Source organism: Nilaparvata lugens, chromosome 5 (assembly GCF_014356525.2).
Source record: "Nilaparvata lugens isolate BPH chromosome 5, ASM1435652v1, whole genome shotgun sequence".
Lineage (NCBI taxonomy): Eukaryota > Metazoa > Arthropoda > Insecta > Hemiptera > Delphacidae > Nilaparvata > Nilaparvata lugens.
This window is the reverse complement of record NC_052508.1, coordinates 14035689-14042575: the sequence shown is the minus strand read 5'-3', so window position 1 is coordinate 14042575 and position 6887 is coordinate 14035689.

Here is a 6887-nt window from a genome sequence, read left to right as displayed (position 1 = left end):
TGTAGTTGTTGTAATGTGGAAAGGTTTGCCTTCTCACATTTAATTCAGTACAGATGTACTGGAATTTTTTAATATAATTCATATTCAATTCATTCTTCTTTGCTATAATTAAACCTTTTATTGAAAGGAAGAAAACAATAGAAGAACATCAATTTAGTAATTACCTTCAAAATAATGTAATCAAAATAATGTAATGAAATAATTATTATTTCATACATCTTGCAAACTATCATGATGATTCGTTACAATCTGAGGTCCAGGTCAAGTTTCAGTACCTTTTATTGGTCAAATCAATGAATATGTTACACAGAGAATATAATAGATTTGTAAAATTTCATATTTATAGTTCCACTTCGACACAAACGTACTAGAGTTGACTTGTAACATCTCATTGTATTTGTTCTTGTATTTGAATGAAATAAATGAATAAATTCCTCCAGTATCTATTCGGCAGGATGCAAACTGTGTCAGACTTATAACAACAAATCATAACCACAGTATGATTTATAGAATATACATACGATAATATCATTCGAGCTATTCATGAATTATCCTTGAGAAGCTCTTACCAGAGTCGGACAATTTTCTGGCTGCATTTATTTGGCAGGATGTCAACTTGTCTGCTGGGCAAGTGGTCTAGACAGCAGAGAGAAAGAGATAGTGGAAGAGAGGGTGAAAGAGTGAGTGGTAGAGTGGGTGAGTGAGAGAGAGTGAGTGAGTGAGAAAGAGGTCAAGCACAGGTCCAGCCCAAAGCATAAATCATGTTATCAGATGATGTGCACTGCTAGCTAGTCTCACATACCTCTGTCAGCATCAGTTTTATGGTAAGCATCGATACAGCTTATGAGGAATCTTGACAATTTCCAGTGAGACACAGTATAGCATCTCCAAGTGCTGTCCCCCGTCATTCGTGATAGGACGTCCCGGGGGGTTTTCTGTCCCACCCCCACCACCACTCTCGAGACTCACTACTTGTCGTCTGTCATTTCGTGCTCCCTTGCTTCCCCCCACCACTCACAACCAAATCTCAGTGTCCCAATATCCCAAAAATAGACAAGACACTACAAGCGTGCACCATGGTGCTGACATTTAACAATATTATTCTCTCAGCTTTTCTCTGCGATCTGGAAAGCCGTAACAGGGTATCATCATAGAGGGAATTTACGATTATTAGTATAATATACCATTACCCTGTATTTTACGTCTCTGATATTAAAGTTGGTGAAATAAATCATTAGTAAAATATACCATTACTCCTGTATTTTACGTCCAAGGTATCAGAGTTGGTGGAATAATTAATTAGTGATAAGTTCAAAACCTATGAAGTGAGTAATAAAACTTTTTTTGACGATTCCTATACGGTACAAAATTGGGAAAGGGACAGTTTTAGGCTTCAAGCCTGCTGTTTCTTTCCCAATCATTCATAGTTGAGAAAGATAGTGTATACAGAGTGAGTCATATGTATGGGAACCATTCAATAAGTTGGAGACTGTTGTAGATATAATACTGTAACTTTCAGGATAAGTTATTAGACGGATACGCTACATGTATAACTTGGTTGAAACTCGGCTATTTGAAATGTAAACACCCATTGTGTGTTACATAATTTTAAATTCTTTTTCAAGACAAGGAAGATGGCATCAATCAAAAAGTTCTATGATGCTTGTATCCAAAATGGCGGATGATTGAAGTTTTAGTTTTTAAAGAAACGAAGGGTTGTAACTCAAATACTTTTAATGTATGCACTCATTGTGTGGTACATAATTTCAAAGGCTTTTTCAAAACAAGGAAGATGACATCAATAGAAATGTTCTATGATCCTTGTATCCAAAATGGCAGCTGATTGAAATTTTTAGTCTTTTAAGAAATGATTGGTAAAGTAATGATAACTTTAATCAGCCACCATTTTGGATACAAGTATTTCTATCGATGTCATCTTTCTTGTTTTGAAAAGGCCTTTGAAATATTGTATCACAAAATGGGTGTTTTCATTTAAAATATTCGAGTTACAACCCCTCGTTTCTTTAAAATTTGAATTTCAATCATCCGCCATTTTTGATGCAAGCATCATAGTACTTTTTGATTGATGCCATCTTTCTTGTTTTAAAAAGGCCTTTGGTATTAATGTACCACACAATGAGTGCTGACACTTAAAATATTCGAGTTACAATCCCTAAGTCACCCCCTTATGAGGGGTTGAAATTCAGTTGTACGTCAAAAGGTAGAGTATTCGACCAATAACTTATCCTGAAAGTTACAGTATTATATTTACAACATTCTCCAACTTATTGAAGGGTTCCCATACATAATATGACTCACTCAGTATATCAATATATGAATAAATAAGTAAATAGATTAGTCAAATATAGACTCCCATTGTCCTGTATTATACGTCCATAGTATCATTCAAAGTTGGTCAGATAAATCGTAAGTAAAATCATTACGCGGAATCGAACTTCTCCGGTAAGAGTCCAAGTAAGTAGCAAATGAGGTTTGTGGATTTCATTGTAGTATCAAGATTTTGATTTTAACTCTCACTTGTGTAGGCCTTGTATCGTTATTCCACTTTCTGTGTTATTGTGAAAGTGATGCTGTGGTATAGTGAGGTATACCTTATAATAGCAGTAGAAAAAGATGAGTGAACAGCGTTGCCGATACTCTGCCTTGAAACTGTTTTCTATAGAGGATAGCTGATACCGGAATAATTATCTGATGTAATATTCACTGTTCATTCTTGTTTGAAATTACAAAGTTACAAATACATAAGAGTTATGTCTTGGAACTCTCGAAGGAAGCGCGGTTGCTTATACTCGGCTCTCATAGACTCATTTTAGCAACACGAAAATAATATTTGCATTTATAAATTCATTTGGTTATTGCAGAAGTGCTTAACTTGAAGTTTAACCATAGAGAGAAGATATCATAAGATAGCTTAATATGCTATCTTTTCACTATGATAAAACCACAGAAAATGGAAAGAGTTTATCCTTTATTTCGTAGTAAAACTATGCTTCGGATCTTCAATCAATATATATATATATATATATATATATATATATAATATATATATATATATATATATATATATATGTGTGTGTTGTGTGTGTGTGTGTGTGTTAGTTTGTTTGTTCCCTATAGACCAAAAAACCACTTGACAGAACGGCATGAAACTTTGGGGATATGTTGTGTGAATATTGGGGATAGTTTCTGACCAGAAATTTCAATAGGGCGACTAATAGTTATTAATTATTAATCCATTTTACAGACCTATGTTTTCGAAATTGTCGGCCGAGCGGCTACCGAAGAACGGATAGATGATCATGATTCAAGATCATGTTGTAACAATATGATCTAGCATATGAAGTTACCAGCTGAAATAACAAATCAATTTTGTACTGGTAATAACACAATAGTTTAGAGTTAAGTTCATTGGTACCAGCTGTATTATATATAATTATTATAATAATTATGATTATTATATTATAATGATTACTTGTTGTATTTTTTGTTTAGTATAATCCCTTATTCTGAATAAGATTAATATATTTTGATGCTTACTTACTATAGAGTATCAAGTATATTTTATTTTCAGTTTTATGATTTAAAGTTTTTGAGTTTTTCATTTTTTCCAATCTCCATCAACCCTATACCCTATTAATCATCCTTAGTTCTTCTAATACCCCATACTCCTTTTCAAATTCCTTAACTCCCAGTTTCATATTTTTTTCCTTAGTTTATTGTTAAAGTTAGCATTCATTCTATTTATGTACTTTATTATTTATAGGCACCTGCTGTAAAGTCTTTCAGGTTCAGCGGGACCAATTTTGTAATGCTTTTTACTGAATAAAATGATTGATTGATTGATTAGATATAAGACCTATACAAATAATTATCACTCCCGTATCATTGAGAAACTGGAAAATTTTGGGAAAAATGATTCACCTCATGGGTTGTTCTTCATATTGCATTCGTTGATTACTGGAGAATGACAGAATAATTCACAGTTTTTTTTTTAATTAGCTTAGCTTATATTCATACTAAAATGGAAGATGGAAAGAATATGGAATTCTGTGTGATTCATCGTACATTGCATCTTTCCTGGACCATCGATTGACAATCAACAACTACAAACGCATCAAATTCATCTCTGAAACACTGATATATTATCCTATTTTTTTAATTCAAAACTTTACTGATAAATATTACTACCAATTGATTGAGAAGAATATGTTTTCGGAATAATAAATGCTGCATGACTAAGCACATAGGAAGTCCGAATTGAGATGTAAATCAAAATATTGATTGTCAGATAAATTTCATGATTCACAAAAATAAAGTTTAGTGTGACTTGAGATAAATTGACATTTTGGCGGTACGAAGTTCGCCGGGCAAGCTAGTTAATGATATTTGTTACTTTTTCAGTAATTTAACAATGTGTTATTAAATACATTCACGTTACAAAGATGCCCTCAACATTAAATACAAATATATAGGCAGTTCAAGTGTGAATCTGTGATTTTTTTTCCTATCCGAATAGTGTCACTCTCGAATAAACCTGAAGGAAAACGAGGATATAAAGAAAGCTGGCTATTTTTCAGAAAATTGGTATCGTTTTTCGAGAAACCTTAGCCGGGCGTTTTACGGCGTATTTTACGTTCGATGAGCTCTTGTTTCCAATTTCATAAACTTAACACTCACTTACTCTCCATGTCATCAGATTTTGCCCGCTGAAAACGAAAGCTGACTGCAATATAACGCCGGGTATTTGTTTCTTGATCAGCTTATTATGGCGAACAACGACACCAGTTGTAACCTTGGATATCCCCTTGGATATCCATGAAAATTGCGCAAGAAAGGGTCACGAGTTTCCTCGTTAAAATATATATTACTGTCCTATTTCATACTTTTCACTCTCGGGATTTAATACTTGAAATATTCTAACAGCCAACCAGCTACCACTTTTTATTAGGCGCCATATTCCTTCATATTGCACCATAAAACTTGAATGGGCCAATGAAAAGTATAATGGTGCACTGCGTCTTCAACTTCCATGAACTTCTTACTGTTGGATCCGATTATGTGATAAATATATATTTTTTCATATTTAATACATCTTTTCAGAACAAATCACTCACGATGACTCATAACTTCCTCTGATAACACTACTCTCTTGGTTGTAATACTGAATGATTAAGTGCGTTGTTAAACAGAAACTGTTCGAACTCCGATTAAACTTCAAACTGATTATGTTATAAAATAATACAGAACACTCACAATCCTATTATATTGAGCAAGCAATTTCTGTATATCTGTTTATAGTTTTCTATCTGGTTATTTATGTTCAACGGATCTCGAAAACGGCTCTAACGATTTTCACGAAATTTGGAACATGGTAGGTCTATGATATAAAAATTCGATTGCACTGGGTCTCATGCCTGGAAAAACACTCTGAAGGACATGAAAAGAATAACAATATTATTCATCCTTGGAAAAAGAGATAATAATTTCGTCGTCTGTCCAAACAGGAGATACGTGTGTGGGAGAGAGACAGAATTATTTCCAGCTGTGTAATCAATCAGCAAGAAATATTATCTAGAAATTTTAATTTTAATCGACTTGATCAAAATAATCTGATTTGTTGACATGACATGATAATCATTCTGAACTAGAGTATATCATAATTTTGAAAGTTATTCATTATTTGACAATTTTAAGTGAGTGTTATTTTGTTATTCAATTTGGTTTGTAAATAATCTGAATTAGAACTTTCTTGTTTTCAAATGTTTGGACTGAAAATTGAACCTGAATTCAAGTGTATGAAACATAACCTACTTCCTGGACTATTTATAGCTGTGTATAAATCAAAATTCGAAGAAGAAACAGTTTTGGGCTGTGACTGTTAGTCCTTCCCCAATCATTTTAGAAAATTGTGTTCTGTTCATCAATAGTCTATAAATAAGAAGCGAGCGAAGCTCGGTGCCCTGATATTAATAATTTATCACATCCTTTGATTTCTGCTACTCCAATTATAATACTTGAGTGTCGAATGCATTGCTAAACAGTAATTTTACAAAACTTGATTCTAATTTCTTATATATATTTGGTTGAATTTTATTGGTGGGGGTTCCTTACAAAAGTTCCACCTCGCCTGAGTATATAATTCAAGTCGTCAATGGATCTCACATTATTTGTTATAAACACGATGTAGGCTATATTTTTCATGTTGTATGCACCTAAATGTTGTATTAAAACGACACGATATTGTCAAAAACGATCAATTTATGAGAACAATTTTTGTATACTAGTTTCAGTTGTTACATAATCATCAATCTTTGGTAAGCTGAAATCATAAACCTTGACAAGCAGAATATGTGAAAGGTATTCAGCTGTTGACCAATGACGGTTGAGCTCTGCTGTCATAGGTTGCGACTAGACACTTTGAATTCTTCCAAATATGGCCATGAAAGCCATTAAACAAAATAAAATGAAACTTGATACCTAACTGAGAAATACAAATAAAGTATAATATGGAAAAGGATGGAAAAATATAAAATTTGGAAGTCATGGGCTTGTTGCATGATGAAATACAAGCGAATAGTCTAATAGTTTCATATTCTAAATATAAATATTCATATAACAAATAACAGAACACAATTCTTCATAATGATTGGGGGAGGACTAACAGACACAGCCAAAAACTGTTTCTTCCCCAAATTTTGATTTATACACTATAAATAGTCTATAAAGTAGGTTATATTCCATACACTTGAATTCAGGTTCAATTTTCAATCCAAGCATTTAAAAACAAAAAAAGTTCTAATTCAGATTATTTACAAACCAAATTGAATAACAGAATAACACTCACTAATCACTTCAAATTGTCAAAT